Below are 18017 nucleotides of genomic sequence, written 5' to 3'. Positions count from 1 at the left end.
TCCGATGTCTCCCCGCTGCCCGATGTCTCCCCGTGCTGCTTGATGTCTCCCTGCTGCTTGATGTCTCCCTGCTGCCGTTCCGCGCGTATCTTCCGACAAGTAAGCAGATGTGCCGAACATCTGTAATCTATTCTTCACTGTCTTTTTCACTTAAATGATCCTGTGTTCACTGTTTTTATTCTATTCTTCATTGTTCTTCACTAGAGATGAGCGAACATACTCGTCCGGGCTTGATGCTCGTTCGAGCATTAGCGTACTCGAAACTGCTCGTTGCTCGGACGAATACTTCGCCCGCTCGAGAAAATGGCAGCTCCCGCCGTTTTGCTTTTTGGCGGCCAGAAACAGAGCCAATCACAAGCCAGGAGACTCTGCACTCCACCCAGCATGACGTGGTACCCTTACACGTCGATAGCAGTGGTTGGCTGGCCAGATCAGGTGACCCTGGGATAGACTAGCCGCTGCCCGCGCTGCTCGGATCATTCTGTGTCTGGATGCCGCTAGGGAGAGAGCTGCTGCTGGTCAGGGACAGCGTTAGGGTGCTAGTAGATTACTGTTAGGCAGGAGTGATTCAACAAGAACCCAACAGCCCTTCTTAGGGCTACAATAACGTTATACTTTTTTTTTTTTATTTGCATCTAGTACCATATTGTGAGGAATTTGCAGGGGGACTTGCTACCGTTGTGTTTAGCTCTTAGTGACACACATATCCACCTCAAACACCAAAGTGGGACAATTTATTAGGGGTTGGATTTCAATTAGGCACAGTCTGTCATTTCCTTTTTATTTTACGTTTATTTTTTCATAACTCAGCGTCATCTCATCAGTGTGCTTTCATACTTGGCTAGAAAATAGCCAAAGGAGAATCCAAACGGCTTACTTACGCCTACAATAGCGTTATATATATTTTATTTCTGGTTGATCTGCTGGTGGCTGTACTTGCTGCAGTGCATATACTAGCCAATTGTGAGGAATTTGGAGTGAGACTTGCGACCGCTGTGTTTAGCGCTTAGTGACGCACATATCCATCACAAAGACCGAAGTGGGAAAATTTATTAGGGGTTGGATTTCAATTAGGCACAGTCTGCCATTTCCTTTTTATTTTCCTTTTATTTTTTCATAACTCAGCGTCATCTCATCAGTGTGCTTTCATACTTAGCTAGAAAATAGCCATAGCAATAGGATAGCATTGCTTGGTTTTAAAAACTAAAAAACACAAAAAAAAACTAAAAAACACAAAAAAACACAAAAAAAAGTTAAAAAAAAAATTAAAGTTATATAACTTTCATTTTCAAAATGTTTAACCCGAGGGCTAGGGGTAGAGGACGAGGACGAGAGCGGGGACGTGGGCGTCCATCTACTGCAGGGGTCAGAGGCCGTGGTCCTGGGTGGGGTGAGACACCACCTGCTGATGAGGGAGCAGGGGAACGCCGCAGAGCTACACTCCCTAGGTTCATCATGTCTGAAGTTACTGGGACTCGTGGTAGAGCACTGTTGAGGCCAGAACAGTGCGAACAGGTGATGTCGTGGATTGCCGACAATGCTTCGAGCAATTTGTCCACCAGTCAGTCTTCCACGCAGTCCACCCATGTCACCGAAATCGGCACTCCTCCAGCTCCTGCACCTCAGCCTCCTCCCCCCCAGTCTGCCCCCTCCCAGGAAAATTTGGCATTTGAACCGCCATACTCTGAGGAACTGTTTTCTGGACCCTTCCCACAGTCACAAACCACTTGTCCGGTTGCTGCTGAGCAATTTTCCGATGCCCAGGTTTTCCACCAGTCGCAGTCTGTGGGTGATGATGACCTTCTTGACGTAGTGGAAGAAGTGTGTAAAGAGGTGTCGGACGATGAGGAGACACGGTTGTCAGACAGTGGTGAAGTTGTTGTCAGGGCAGGAAGTCCGAGGGGGGAGCAGACTGAGGGATCGGAGGATGATGAGGTGACAGACCCAAGCTGGGTTGAGAGGCCGGGTGAACACAGTGCTTCTGAGACGGAGGAGAGTCCTATAGCAGAACAGGTTGGAAGAGGCAGTGGTGGGGCCAGACGGAGAGGCAGGGCCAGAGCAGGTGCATCAGCGCCAAATGTGTCACGTAGTGAAGCTCCCGTGGCGAGGGCTCCCGCGGCGAGGGCTAGATTTTCAGAAGTCTGGAGGTTCTTTAAGGAAACACCGGATGACCGACGGACTGTGGTGTGCAACCTTTGCCAAACCAGGATCAGCAGGGGTTCCACCACTACTAGCTTAACTACCACCAGTATGCGCAGGCATATGAATGCTAAACACCCGAATCAGTGGCACCAAGCCCGTTCACCTCCGGCCGTGCACACCACTGCTCCTTTCCCTGTGTCAGCTGATAGTCAGCCCCCTGCCCAGGACCCTGGCACAAAAACCCCAGCCCTGCACCAGCACGTGTCAGAGAACATCATCCGTGCCCTGACCAACGCCGTTTCTGACAAGGTCCACCTGACCACGGACACGTGGACGAGTGCTGCCGGGCAGGGCCACTATATATCGCTGACGGCACATTGGGTTAACTTGGTGGAGGCTGGGACCGAGTCTGACCCTGGGGCTGGTCATATACTGCCGACGCCGAGGATTGCGGGGCCTACCTCGGTCCAGGTCTCAAAGGCCTACTATGCCTCCTACTCCTCCCACCCCTCCTCCACCTCCTCCTCCGAACTACCATCCGTGGGCATGGCGCCATCAGTCGCTAGCTCTAGGCACAGCAGCAGTGCCGTCGCTAAGCGACAGCAGGCGGTGCTCAAACTGCTGAGCCTAGGCGATAAAAGGCACACCGCCCAAGAACTATTACAGGGCATCACGGCGCAGACTGATCTGTGGCTGGCACCGCTGAACCTGAAGCCAGGCATGGTTGTGTGTGACAACGGCCGTAACCTGGTGGCGGCTCTGCAACTCGGCAGACTGACACATGTGCCATGCCTGGCCCATGTGTTAAATCTGATAGTTCAGCGTTTCCTCAAGACATACCCCAATCTGTCAGATTTGCTCACGAAGGTGCGCCGCATCTGTGCGCATTTCAGGAAGTCCAGCACAGATGCTGCCACTCTCAGGGCAGCGCAGCGCCACCTCCAACTGCCCGCTCACCGACTGTTGTGCGACGTGCCCACGAGGTGGAATTCAACATTAACCATGTTATCCAGAGTTTACCAGCAGCGCAGAGCGATTGTAGACTGCCAGATGTCAACTTCCACCAGAACTGGTAGTCAGGTCAGTCAGCTTCCTCAAGTCTACAATGAGGAGGGGACGTGGATGTCTGATATCTGTCAGGTGCTGAGTAACTTTGAGGAGTCAACACAGATGGTCAGTGGCGATGCCGCCATCATCAGCCTCACCATCCCGCTGCTTGGCCTGTTGAAAAACTCTCTGATCAGCATGAAGTCGGAAGCTTTGCGCTCGTCACAAGAGACGGGGGAAGAAGATTCCCTTGTTGATAGCCAAAGCACCCTCAGGTCTGTTTCTCAGCGCATATCGGAGGAGGTGGAGGAGGATGAGGAGGAAGAGGAGGAGAATGTTGGTGAGACACAAGAGGGGAGCATTGCTCAGACCTTCACTGTTCAGCGTGTATGGGCAGAAGAAGAGGAGTTGGAGGAGTTGGAGGAGGAGGAAATGGGCAGTCAGGCCAGTGAGGGGAGTGAATTCTTGCGCGTTGGTACTCTGGCGCATATGGCAGATTTCATGCTAGGCTGCCTATCCCGTGACCCTCGCGTTCAAAGAATTTATTCCAGCTCCGATTACTGGGTATTCACTCTCCTGGACCCACGGTACAAGCAAAATCTTTCCACTCTCATCCCTGGAGAGGAAAGGAGTGTGAGAATGCATGAATACCAGCAGGCCCTGGTGCACAAGCTGAAACAGTATTTCCCTTCTGACAGCGCTAGCGGCAGAGTGCGTAGTTCTGCGGGACAAGTAGCGAGGGAGAGTAGGCGAGCAGGCAGCTTGTCCAGCACTGGCAAGGGTACGCTTTACAAGGCTTTTGCCAGCTTTATGTCACCCCAGCAAGACACTGTCACCTGTCCCCAGTCTCGGCAGAGTAGGGCTCATCTTTACAGAAAGATGGTGAGGGAGTACGTAGCTGACCATACCATCGTCCTAAATGATCACACAGCTCCCTACAACTACTGGGTTTCAAAGCTGGACATGTGGCACGAACTGGCGCTGTACGCCTTGGAGGTTCTTGCCTGCCCTGCCGCTAGCGTCTTGTCCGAGCGGGTTTTCAGTGCAGCTGGTGGCATCATCACCGATAAGCGTACACGCCTGTCGACTGACAGCGCTGACAGGCTGACGCTTATTAAGATGAATAAAGCCTGGATTTCTCATAATTTCCAATCTCCACCAGGTGAAGGAAGCTCAACCTGAATAATTTATGCACTCCTCCTCCTCCTCCTCCTCATTTTCCTCCTTCTCCTCCTCTTTGTACACTAAAGCAGAGAAAACTGGCTATTTTTTGACAGGGCCCACTGGCTCTAGCTATAGTACTTTATGCATTTAATTTTTCTGGAGGGCCACCTACCCGGTCCTCTGTTTTAAACAATTTTTGGGAGTGCCACATACAGGCACTCAATCTATTCAATTTTTCTGGAGGACCACCTACCTGCTCCTCTGGTTTGAAAACTTTTTTGGACTGCCACATACAGGCACTCAATCTATTCCATTTTTCTGGACGGCCACCTACCTGCTCCTCTGGTTTGAAAACTTTTTTGGACTGCCACATACAGGCACTCAATCTATTCCATTTTTCTGGAGGGCCACCTACCTGCTCCTCTGGTTTGAAAACTTTTTTGGACTGCCACATACAGGCACTCAATCTATTCCATTTTTCTGGAGGGCCACCTACCTGCACTATACAGGCACTATCCAAATTAAATTGTCTCCATAGCAGCCTCCACACGTTGTCTCCATTGCTACCTCCAAAAGTCGTCCATATAGCTGCCTCCATACATCGTCCCCTTATCAAACGAGGTGTGTCAGGCAGAAATTTGGGTTGTTTTCATGGATTCCACATCAAAGTTGTTAACTTTGTCGCCACCCTGCTGTGTTATCCACAAAATATACTGGCAAACTTTTATGATTAACCGATATTATTTCAGCGCTTCTTGCGCATCTGTTTACATTCCCCTCACCCGCCATATCCCAAACTTATAAGAACGCTACTACACTTAACTTGGTGCAGGCTGGGACCGAGTCTGACCCTGGGGCTGGTCATATACTGCCGACGCCGAGGATTGCGGGGCCTACCTCGGTCCAGGTCTCAAAGGCCTACTATACCTCCTCCTCCTCCCACCCCTCCTCCACCTCCTCCTCCTCCGAATTACCATCCGTGGCCATGGCGCCATCAGTCGGTAGCTCTAGGCACAGCAGCAGTGCCGTCGCTAAGCGACAGCAGGCGGTGCTCAAACTGCTGAGCCTAGGCGATAAAAGGCACACCGCCCAAGAGCTATTACAGGGCATTCCACATCAAACTTGTTAACTTTGTCGCCACCCTGCTGTGTAATCCACAAAATATACTGGCAAACTTTTATCATTTACCGATATTATTTCAGCGCTTCTTGCACATCTGTTTACATTCCCCTCACCCGCCATATCCCAAACTTATAAGAACGCTACTACACTTGATCTTATACAAAAGGTTCTTAGAAGTGCTGTTTGGGGAGTAGCCTAGAGACAGGGGCTTGGATTGGCGAAAGCTCGCCTGGCTGCAGAGCGCCAGCTCCATCCCAAGATCCAACTAACATTGTTTTAACTGCAGCACCTTTAATCTACTACTAGTTCACTGCCTCCATAATAATAATAATAATAATCTTTATTTATATAGCGCCATCATATTCCGTAGCGCTTTACAAATCATAGGAAACAAATACAAATGTAATGTAACAGAGCACAACATTTGTATGGAACAACAGGAGTGAGGTCCCTGCTCGCCAGAGCTTACGGTTTATGAAGATGATGGGGTAACACGAGGTAAAAGAATATTTAATGGTCAAGCCATTCTTCTTAGGGAATAGAACAAAATATAATAAATGGAATTGCTGTGGCTTGAACCACTCAGCCGTCATCTTATATACCAGGTCCAGGGTGAATGGGACTGCAGAGAAGTCTGGTGCCTGTTGGTTGCTGGATAACAGATGGGAGGACGACACAGGACGGGTTAGTAGAAGAGTTAAAACTTCATGCAGTTAATGAGTGTTATAGGCTTGCCTAAAGAAATGGGTTTTAAGAGCACGTTTGAAACTTTGGAGGTTAGGTATTAGTCTGATAGTCCGGGGCAGAGCATTCCATAGAATTGGTGCAGCTCTAGAGAAGTCTTGGAGACGCGAGTGGGAGGTCCGCACTAGGGTAGAGGTTAATCTAAGATCACTGGCGGATCTAAGAGCACGGGTTGGGCGATAGACTGAGATAAGAGAGGAGAGGTAGGGGGGTGCAGCATTATACAGAGCTTTATGGATGAGGGTTATTATTTTAAACTGTATTCGAAAGGAGACTGGCAGCCAGTGCAGCGACTGGCATGAACTGTAAGCATACATGGTCCCCTTATCAAACGAGCTGTGTCAGGCAGAATTTTGGGTTGTTTTCATGGCTTCCATGTTAACTTTGTCGCCACCCTGCTGTGTAATCCACAAAATATACTGGCAAACTTTTATCATGTACCGATATTATTTGAGCGCTTCTTGCTCACCTCCTTTGGTTCCTCTCTGCCACCCATTGGTTTGAAGCCTGAGTCCATTTAGGGTATGTCGCCATGCCACTCTCTAGCCTGCTGCCGCTGCCTCTGCATGCCGTCCCCTATAGTGTCAGGGTCAATTATTGGATGTTTTAGATGCTATCTAGCCTCATTCGGTCACTCTGTCATGGCCATGCTGTTGCCCATAATTTTGGCATAATGGTGCGATTAAGCAGCCTCAGAGGCATCCATGCATGCTGCCCCTGCTGTTTCCTGTCCATTTCCGTGGTGTTTCCATCCTTTTCTGAGGTTCCCAGGTGTTTGGCCAAGCTTCCCTGTGCAGAGCCTTGGTCCCCTTGAAAAATGCTCGAGTCTCCCATTGACTTCAATGGGGCTCGTTATTCGAGACGAGCACTCGAGCATCGGGAAAAGTTTGTCTCGAATAACGAGTACCCGAGCATTTTAGTGCTCGCTCATCTCTATTCTTCACTGTGTTTTTTAAATTAAATGCTCGATCTCGAGCAGGGGAAATTCTCGTCCGAGCAACGAGCCGTTTCGAGTACCTTAATACTCGAAGGAGCATCAAGCTCGGACGAGTATACTCGCTCATCTCTAATTGTAAACCAAGCACACTGACATACTGGTTTGTGCTCCCTCAGGCTCCTTTGCATAATCTTTAAAGCTTTTAAAAAAAAAAAAAAAAAAAAGGGTATAAGAAGCTGAAAGAAGAGCATATCCTGCCATAAGGAGCACACACCAGCATGTAAGTGTGCTTAGTTTACAATCCTTCATCCTGCTAGTAGATTTCCTTTAATTGTTTCACAGGACTCAAAACAAAATGTAGGTTCAATTTTGAAATTGTAATTTTTTTTCCAAAAATGTACACATTCACAATGGATAAAATCTGGCTTATTTGCCATGGATAGTCACCTGGATAGCAGTGCCTATGAAATATATATATATATATACCACTCACAACACAACTGACTGTCCCCCAGAACTTACACTGTGTGTGGGCCTCCTAAAGTATTATAATATTCACTAGATTCCCCCTGAATAAATTATCATATTATACATATTTTAATAAATTAATTTTTAAACATAAAGCCCTCCAGAATATATGAAAGTATTTCCAGCACCCCATGCAATTATATATACAGGGTTCCCCTAAACTGATATACTACATATAGGCACCCCCTGATAAATTATTACATATACATCATATCCAGGACCCTTAATTAATATAGAGCCCCCGAAGGCTGCTGCCAGATCCGCTGGAGGGGACACCGTGTCCGCTGGTCCTTGCACCCTCCTTGCTGACAATGCTAGCAGTTTTCCCCGAGTTTCTGAATTAACCTCCAGTTTAATTCAGATATAGCTACATATACAGCCCCTTATACACGCCTCCTGAGGAATCAACAGGCGAAAAGCGTCGGGGCGAGGGTGAGACGACAGCCAAACGATAAGGTATTTCTCTCTACCAACACACATGGGCTGTGATAGACAGTGGTTAAAATGTGGAGGGAATCCTTGTGCTAGTCAATCATGGGAGCACAGATACTAATATATAATACCTAGCACCATATTGTATAAGGCTGCCTTATCCCCTGGTAATCTTGGGACCATTTTTTATGAAATCTTGTAACAAACCGTTCTGAAATAAAAATGTGTGAATATTTTATTATAAAAGTGCTTAATTTCCTTTTTTTTGGAGGTTTTTGCTATAGTTGTTGGGGGAAATTTCCCTGTAATTAAATATAAAGGGCGAAATTAATTTGGTTACATTTTATACAGCCCCTTACCCAGTTTAAACACACACAGTGCCCCTTAAACATCCCTCCTACTCCCCCAGTTTAATAGAGACCCGGACCGCAAATGACGATCCCCCCCTTTTTAGTTTTGTTTAGAACCCCCAAAACACCCCCTACTGCCTATTTGATTAAACTCCAGCTCAGATATAAATCTTTTCTCCTCCCTAGTTTTATTATGCACAGCCCTAGACTTTTATTTTGAACATGGCCAGCATGTGAAAAAAAAGAAACCAATACTCACCTGCATTTCTTGTTTCGCACGCTGACGCTGTTATTTTCTAACGAGTCCCGGCTCTGTGCAGGGACACAGGCGGCGTGTGATGATGTCATCGCATGCCGCCTGGATCCTCCAGAGGAATAGAGCGGCACAGAGAGACAGGTTGTTGCTGCGCCGCTCTGCATACACAGATGCCATAGACCAGTGGTGGCGAACCTATGGCACAGGTGCCAGAGGCGGCACTCAGAGCCCTTTCTGTGGGCACCCGGGCCATCGCCCCAGCACACCAGACCGGACTCAAAGAATCTTCCTGCAGTTTCAAGCAACTTGGAAGCAAAGATGCTGCTTTCAGTGATATTTAAAAGTGACTTACTTGGCTACTTGGGAATGTAGGATGAGGGAGAATGTGTAGACAGGGCCTAATTATCTTTGGAGGACCTCTTGCTGGCCCCATAATTCACTGTGTACAGAGGGACACTGGAAAGAAGCTACAATGATGCAGATTTTCCCTCCTTCTTTCTACTATGTTGGTGTCCTCGAGAGGCCAGTATGATTGAATTTTGTTGAAGAACAGGCAGCAATAGGTTACTGCTTTAATTTTTGTTTGGCAACTCAAGATAAATGAGGGTTTGGGGTTGCAGTTTGGGCACTCGGTCGCCATCACTGCCATAGACGTTTCAGCAGCAGCTCTATAACTCAGCTGACCGAATCGCCCACATTATGAACGGCAATTATGCCGCTTCCTTCGGCCTTTGTCATCGTCCAAAAGCAGCTGTGGGTGGTTTAGTGTCCCAAATTGCCCCGACAGGACCTCTTTAAATTTCTTTAAAAAAATATAAAACCTACTTCTATATTTATGGCCTGATCAAATTGATCAAAACATTGAATATGGTCCAAAATAATACACCTGAATTACCGTACTTACCTTACCTTGGTCCGGTAAGGTAACTGCGCAGGCTTACAGAGCACTGGACCAATCCTCTGTGTAATCCCAACCCCTGGGACTACATAGAGGATTCTGTCAGGGTGCAAGGTAGGTTATAACACACAATTATATTATAATGCAAATGCTTACAAAAGGCAGAGGCATATTTGCACTGCTGGTGTAATGGGCTTCTGTAAACTGTCTTTAGTGAAAATGAGGTCCCTGGTGACAGGTTCCCTTTAAAAAAAAAAACTATGCATATTTGGTATCTCTAAAGTTGTAATTTTAACATGTTCTTTATATTGCATTGGGGGCAGTGAAAACATTGCTGTTTTGTTCCAAAAAGTGTATACATGTTAATAAACATGTTCTATTTACCCTGAAATTATGTGATATGTGCCCTAAATTCATTCCATAAAAAAAAATCCATATATGCGGATTCTGACTGAAAACTAAAAAGTTACATCTCTTTGAAGGTAAGAAGGAAAAAAATGAAAAGATTTTTCTGTTTCTCAAAGGGAAACTCAGTTGGCTTGGGGCTGCTAAGCCGCCAACATGTTCAAACAATCACCGGGAAAGGGGTCTGGTCAGTTGAGTATGCTGGGACTCCTGAGGCATATACATTGATCCAGGCCTCCTCATGTCTGTATGTACCAGGGGTCCCCACAGCTTATCCCCTCTAGAATCTAAGGAACACTACGACTCACACAGGTAAGGTAGAAAGGTATGGGACCCTAATCTCCGGCTGCCTGAAATAATGCTGCAAGTTTAGCAACATTTTGTTGTAGAAAATCTGCAGCATGATACAGTAGAGTTAAAGAAAATGTTATTGCTTGTAAAATGAATATTTATACAATTGTACAATATACTTTTATATAATCCCCATAGTTCTCTAGATCTCTGCTTGCTGACATTCAACAGGAAGCTTCATTGTTTTTTTTCCTGTGGATAAAAAAACGGTACACAGGTTCACGGCGCATTATATCACAGAGAGTAATCAGAGCTGTGTGTTATAACGAGCCGTGCACCTGTGTGACATCACATGACCAGAAATATATAACGAGCTGTGCACCTGTGTGACATCACATGACCAGAAATATATAACGAGCTGTGCACCTGTGTGACATCACATGACAAAGGAAATAAAATGCTGTGCACCTGTGTGACATCACATGACCAGAAATATATAATGAGCCGAGTACCTGTGTGACATTACATGAGCAGGAATATATAACGAGCCGTGCACCTGTGTGACATCACATGACCAGGAATATAATGAGCCGTGCACCTGTGTGACATCACATGACAAGGGATAAAACAGGCCGTGCACCTGTGTGACATCACATGACCTGGTATATAACGAGCCGAGCACCTGTGTGACATCACATGACACGGGATATAATGAGTCGTACAGCTGTGTGACATCACATGACCTGCTGTGTTATAATGAGCCATGCACCCGTGTGATGTCGCATGACCAGGGATCAGTATTTATGCCCTGGAACTAAACCACAAAGCTTCCTAAAGAATGACAGCAAGCAGAGATCTGGGATTGGAAAATGATACAACTTATTATACAAATAATAACATTTGCTGAAACTCGACAACCCCTTTAAAGCCTGGAAAACATATTATTATTATTATTATTATTATTATTATTATTATTATTATTATTATTATTATTATTTTAATTGGTGTAAATTTAACCCATCTCATTTTTGGACATTGGTTAAATTTGGGGTAAACAAGATTTATTTATTTTTTAAAATTTTACCCAGCCATGCAATTCCTAAGCCTGAATTCACTGTATTAAAGGAAACCTACCATATGACATGGTTGGTGTAAGATGGAAATACCGAGCACAAGCTCAGGGTGAGCTGGTGCCGGAGCTTATTTTTGTTTGTGTCCTAAACCGCAGTATCGCGGTTTAAAACACTTTTTAAACTTTATAGCCGAAGCTGCTTTGGCGCACGGTGGGCGCGACCGCGCTTGGTGCGCCGATGCTCCTTCGGCTATAAAGATTAAAAAGTGTTTTAAACCGCGATACTGCGGTTTAGGACACAAACAAAAATAAGCTCCGGCACCAGCTCACCCTGAGCTTGTGTTCGGTATTTCCATCTTACACCAACCATGTCATATGGTAGGTTTCCTTTAACTACACAAACTTCTCTTGGCCAATCGGTTGCAATTACATTTTTACTATTTTTCTTCTTTGCACTTTGTTTTAACTATTAAACTTTCCAGTTATGAACTAGTCCTAAAAAACAAAGCATGACAAACAGCTGGTGTGAACATGTGCAGACACTTGCACTTGGAGACCAGGTAGAGGACATGTGTATGTAGATATAGGTGTCCCTTAGGGACTTGCTATTAGTGCTATAGGCTGCTGAGATACTACTGGCTCTTCAGTGTGATAGCAGCTCAGCAGATTTCTAGGTGGAATTTCCTGTTCCTTCTGTGGGTCTGTATGGGAGGAGATGACAGTAACCTTCCATTACATTCCTGTATAGGACTGTATCCCAGGATAGGGCTTCCAGGGAGGTGCAGGTAGCAGTGAGGACAGGAGGGGAGCTGTCACATCACTGAGTGCACCTCCTGTCTGATCACTCACCTCCTGCACTCCTCACTCACTCTCACACAGGACTAGGTTGGAGATCGCAGACCTTACCCACATTCTGGAGACAAGTTACCAAAACCTTGGAGAGGAATGAGCCCAGATGTCATCACAGGTAATGTCACAGGAGCTGGACACTGTCTGGGGGTAATGTATGTGCTGTATGTATACAGCTGCTACACACCTACACGAGCTACAGGGTGTCTGCAGGGAAATGCTTGTGTGTGCACATGGGATGTGTCCCATAGTAACAGAAGCTCCTATGTAAAATACATTGTATATGTGCATATATATGGGAGTAGCAGTTTTTCTTATGTAAAAATGCACTTTGCAGTATGTGTATTGCCTATGATGTCTACTAGGGATATATGTATGAGATGTGCAGTGTGTAGGTCTGTGTACTATAAATGTAAGTGTATAGGATGCAGCACTATGTACATATGGTGTATAACATGCACGTTGTATAATTTTATGGAAGTTTTATAAAAGATACAGTTTATAAGATCTTTGCTATTTTCTTCATATCTGTATGTGTGGGATTTGTACTGTACAGGACAGGATATTACATATGTTGCTATACAACATTTATCAAATAAATAGATACAAAATAAATAGATTAAGAGTAGAGATGAGCGCAGCCGACGGCCAATCGTAGCCATACTAGTGGATAGGGACGTCAATTTGCCAGATTGACTGTTCGCAACCCCCCCCCCCCCCAAATCCTGTAATATATCTGGGTCGCACGGCCAAACTTGAGCTGTGGGTCTGCTCACCTCTAGTTAAGAAATATAACATTATGTAGAAAAGTATGTAGATACTCGTTAACATGTTACAATGTAACTACCTTTAATCAAGTAGCACATGTATATATTATATGTGTATATATATTTATATATACACAACAAACCTCTAACTTTACATCATTGGACATTACTTTGTATCCACAGTAACAAGGTAAAAGGGTCCAGAAACAGAAGATTAAACAGATACAAAATAGGCAACAGCATAGTCTTTCTAGGGGTACACCCCTTTTGTACAGATTCAGGAACACAATACGCGGCGCCTATAGAGCTCCGCAACAAGCAAATGTCATTAAACACGGGACTGTGAACCCTCAGCAAGTCGCATGCCAATATATGACTGTTACTGCCCCATAACAATGGCTGTTAAAGCTTTTGTGTGACAAAGTCTATGTGAAGCCCCGACCTTAAAGGCAAATTTCATTAATTATTTTTTGGCTGGAGACACACTTGAAGGAATTATTTAATTTTTTAAAAATACTTTTGAAGGACATTATTGTAACAGAACTTGTGACAGATCAGTTGAAAATTAGTGTGTGTCCTGGGCAAAACAGTTTTTCACGGATCAAAGGATCACCTGCAAATTTATGATTCCATGGTGAAAATCTATTGAGTGAACATGCTGTGTTCACATTCAACATTTACATAGAAATTCTCGCGATTCGGAATGAGGACCATGGGGCACATTTACTTACCCGGTCCTGTCGTGATCCCCGATCCAAATGGTCCGACAAAGATGAAGTCCGGCATGATTCACCAACAGAGATCTTGTATCTGTTGCTTCCCCGCCGGAGTTCACCTTCTTCTTCCCGGTGTATGCGGGTGCATGTCTTGCAACACAAATTGCGATGTTAAATCTTGCGCGTTGTTCGAATCCGTCGGATCGTCCGACGCCCGCCCCCCCCGATTTGTGTTGCGTGAAAGCTGGCACCGATGTGCCAAAATCTGATTGCGTGTGCCAAAAACCCCTGTTAAATGCGGCGCGACACGGAAATCGTCTGGAAACCCAATGAAAATGCGGTCGGCGGACCCTTAGTAAATGTGCCCCAATGTGCTTTGGTCATTGTTCCTGATTGAGTGTAAACGCATATGTGATCAGGTCAAGCTCCTCCTACAACGTTTGAATTGCATTTCAAGTGGCCTTAGGCATAATCATCCCGAACGCTAAGCATCCGGAATTGAACTGATATGTTGTGGATAATTTTTTCTGCAATAGGTGTATAGGCTTTTCATAAATCCCATACACTACACTGCTACTGCATTACGCTACTTGTGCAGATACCCTTTACAGGTGCAGGGTAAACTCATATTGCAGTTATCCTATCCTGCTCCATTGAAATAAACAAAGTGTCCGATTGAGAAGCGCGTCCTGCTTCCTCCTTTATTTCTTCTCTCCATTGTATCCAAGTAGCCGGTTTGGAACCCATACTGGAACGCAGGAGACGCTGCAGGCTCAGTTCTTTAGTCTTTTATGTAAACTAGTCACTCATTGTTATATTGCCATTTATTTTTGATGCGCTGTGTATACTTTTTTCAGCAATTTGTGTGTAAACTCATATAAAGACATGGAAGTCAATTTTTAAAGTCTGTGGCATCCAGCAATGAGGCAGGAACTAGGTGCTGCCCATCAGGGGATCTGTGTAGAGCTCAGCGCTACTTAGTATAAAACAAGTACAGGAATTGCAGTGCCGCAGTTTTTCACTATTTATCTATCGTCATGGATAATAATATTTTCATGTTTCCACATTGTTAGTGATAGATGTTTGTTATTATCTGCCTGATATACAGCTACATCGGTCCAAGCAGGGAATATTTCAGTTTATTTCTTTGAACCTTTGTCCTTCAGAATTGTAAATGAGAAGGATTTCATTGAACTCTGAACTAGGAATATGGACTCTTCCATGAGGCGTTGGCTTTAAAGGGTAATAGTCATATTTATTGCTATATGGGTTGCTTCGCACTTCATATGGGATTTTCCAGGAGGAAACAATTTTCAGCAGAGAATGAGTTAAAAAACGTAAAAAAAAAAAATAATAACCTATGCATTACGACCTGATGCAAACGACTGTATGGATCATGCAGACCACAAGCAAAGGACTGTGTGGCATTGCTTGCGGCCCGGTTGACATGTCCATATAAAGTTACTGCCCGGGCACAAAGACGTGCATGGATAGGGATCTTTTGTGGTGCTGGTAGTCAGCACCTTCCCGGTCCTGTGATGCGCGGTGCATGCACCACACCATGACAAAAAACAATTGCTGTGTGCATGAGGACAAGCTCACACAAACTGAGCAGCTGTTGCCAAGTTTTGACCTCTCTACTACCTGGTGCACATAAGACACGTGTGCGCATGTGTGAATGCTGCTCTATATAGACAGCGATGCAAAGGACATGCCAGTATCCCAAAGATGTGGCTTACCTTTTAGAAATTTGTATCAGCTGAGATGACTTTATATATTTTTAATAATCTATTGATTTATTTCCATTTTTCAGAATGGAATTTAATGGGCAAAATTAGCTGTACATTTTTATCAATAAAATAGGACTAGTTATGTAGTAGTAGATGCCCTTCATTGTAGCATTAAATAATGGTCAGATCTGCCATTCTGAGAAGTGATATGTAAACCCTGTATATGATGTCATATGGGCAGAGTTGCCGCACTATAAGTTGATGCACCTGTTATTTCTATGGCAGGTTATTGTGATTCTAATTGTTTTATAAGTCACAGTAAATACTGGTGCATATAATTATATTGAGCTATAAACATATACAGGTACATAAATTTTTATCTCTAGTCCTTATTTCCCCATATTTTGGGGGACTTTTTTCACCCACTGCGACCCACTTTGGAATCCAGAAATTGATGTTTAAAAACAGTCGTACATTTTTTTTCCCAACAAACTCCACTCTCCTGATGTGGGAATAAGATTAGAAGGGTGTTGCTCAAAAATTAGCTACTTTTATAGAATTTAAAAAAAAAAAAAAAAAAAAACTAACTCAGATGGCAGATTTGACACCCCTCAAGGGGAACCTGCCAGCAGAAACTGACCTAATAGACCACTACCAGTATGCTGTCATGCCACTTAACAGCTTACAGACCATCTTTTTTTTTTTCATGGCCCTGTGCAGTGGCATCAATCAGAAAATCACCTTTGAAGTGATATGTACATTGGCTGTATGAAGTCAAGGAGGCGGATAATTTAGCAATGAAGTCAAGCTCTTCCCACCATAGGATGTTTGCTCCTCTGTGATAGATGACCCAAGGTCCAGGGGTGTAATTGGGTCTCTTGAAGGCTGGCTGGTGCATGATCTCAATCAAAGGGGGTGTTTTGAGGTGAAGAGAGCTTGACTTTAGCACATGTTTCTCCTCCACATGACTTTATACAACGAATTTACATGTCACTTTAATGTTGATTATCTGGATGATGCCATCACACCGAGCCATGAAAGAAACATGTTTGGAAAGTTTAAATCAGCTTGACAACATATTGGTGGAGGTTAATTAGGATAATTTCTTCTGTAGGTTCCCTTTAAGGGAAATTAAACGGACCGCGGTTCTTTTGTTTGCAACTCAATAATGGACGTGTGGATGAAGCAATATATGGTAGTGTATGTTCCTGGTAAAGTTCATATATAATCAGTTTGGGATTGAGAGCTAATCGCCCGTCCCCATCTGGATTGTATTTTTGGCAGGTCATGCTATACTTACCCCTGGTGATAGGCTGCACAATGCTCATAGATGCTCATACATAAAACATTCATTAACCAAACCTGTTTCTTCTTTGGTAACTTAAAGTATTTACCGTTATACAGGACAATTATCAGGAACTATCAATTTTTCTGAAGGACAGTTCCTCGTGGTAAAAGAAATTCAGAATTCAGGTCTGATTGGAAGATTTCATTTACTGTATGTGTGTAGGTTGTAATACTGTCCAGTGATTGAGCAGTCATACTTATATATACTACAGGAGGAAAACATATTCTAGGTGCAGGTTTTGTTCCTTGCAGCTAATTGTTCTTTTTAGTTATTATTGTACAAAGTCTATACCCAACAGGCTCTGCTGCTAAATGTATTTTGTCGCTAAACAATCTCAGGCTATTGGTTTTCTTAATACTGGCTATACCAGTAGGACTTGCTGCAGGAAATAAGACCTAAAGCTACCAGACTGTGCAGAAGAATGGAATGGAAATGGTGTTAAATGTCGTTGTTTATGTCTATCCATCCAAATTATCACGAGACTTAAGTGAATCATTTACTTTAAAAGTGGCATCCCAATCTGCAGGTAGCATGTTATAGAGCAAGAGGAGGTGAGCAGATTGTGCATAGTGTCTTATCTGCAGGCAGCATGTTATAGAGCAGGAGGAGCTGGGCAGATTCTACATAGTGGCCTATCTGCAGGCAGCATGTTATAGAGCAGAAGGAGTTGAGTAGATTGTACATAGTGTTCTATCTGCAGACAGCATGTTATAGAGCAGGATGAGCTGAGCAGATTGTACATAGTGTCCTATCTGCAGACAGCACCTTATAGAACAAGAGGAGGTGAGCAGAGCTTCCTTAACGTCCTATCTCAGTGGTGGTGAACCTATGGCACGGGAGCCCTTTCTGTGGGCACCTGGGCCATCACCCCCAGCACACTAGACAGGACTCAAAGAATCTTCCTGCAATTCCAAGCAACTTAAAAGATGCTGCTTTCAGTCATATATTTTAGTGATACTTCGCTACTTGGGACTGTAGGAAGAGGGAGAATGAATAGACAGGGCCAAATTATTTTGGAAGACCTTCTGCTGGCCCCACAATTCTCTGTGTACAGAGGGACACTGGAAAGAAGCTAAAAAGATGTAAATTTTCCATCTTGTCCTCAGGAGGCCAATGTGATCGAACGTTTTTAAAAAACAGGGAGCAATAAGTTACTGCTTTAATTTTTGGTTCGCAATAAATATGAGGGGTTTTGGGTTGCAGTTTGGGCACTCGGCCG

At 44.6% G+C, this 18017-nt stretch overlaps 1 protein-coding gene across 3 annotated transcripts in view; it reads left to right on the top strand.

The window, feature by feature from the left end:
- TMC5 (transmembrane channel like 5) overlaps positions 1 to 18017 on the top strand; it is a 118632-nt gene that overhangs the window by 21981 nt on the left and 78634 nt on the right. Inside the window, exon 1 of one of the 3 annotated variants that reach the window (XM_072120620.1) lies at positions 12128 to 12355. The exons of 1 other annotated variant lie outside the window; for it this stretch is intronic. The gene's annotated coding sequence lies outside the window, so the exon portion shown is untranslated. Of the gene's footprint in view, positions 1 to 12127; positions 12356 to 18017 lie in introns of those variants that run through there. One more of the 3 variants, XM_072120616.1, reaches the window with a different exon arrangement.

The sequence above is a fragment of the Engystomops pustulosus genome, chromosome 8, assembly GCF_040894005.1.
Source record: "Engystomops pustulosus chromosome 8, aEngPut4.maternal, whole genome shotgun sequence".
NCBI classification, from domain to species: Eukaryota; Metazoa; Chordata; class Amphibia; order Anura; family Leptodactylidae; genus Engystomops; species Engystomops pustulosus.
This window is presented reverse-complemented; position numbering and strand designations above follow the sequence as displayed.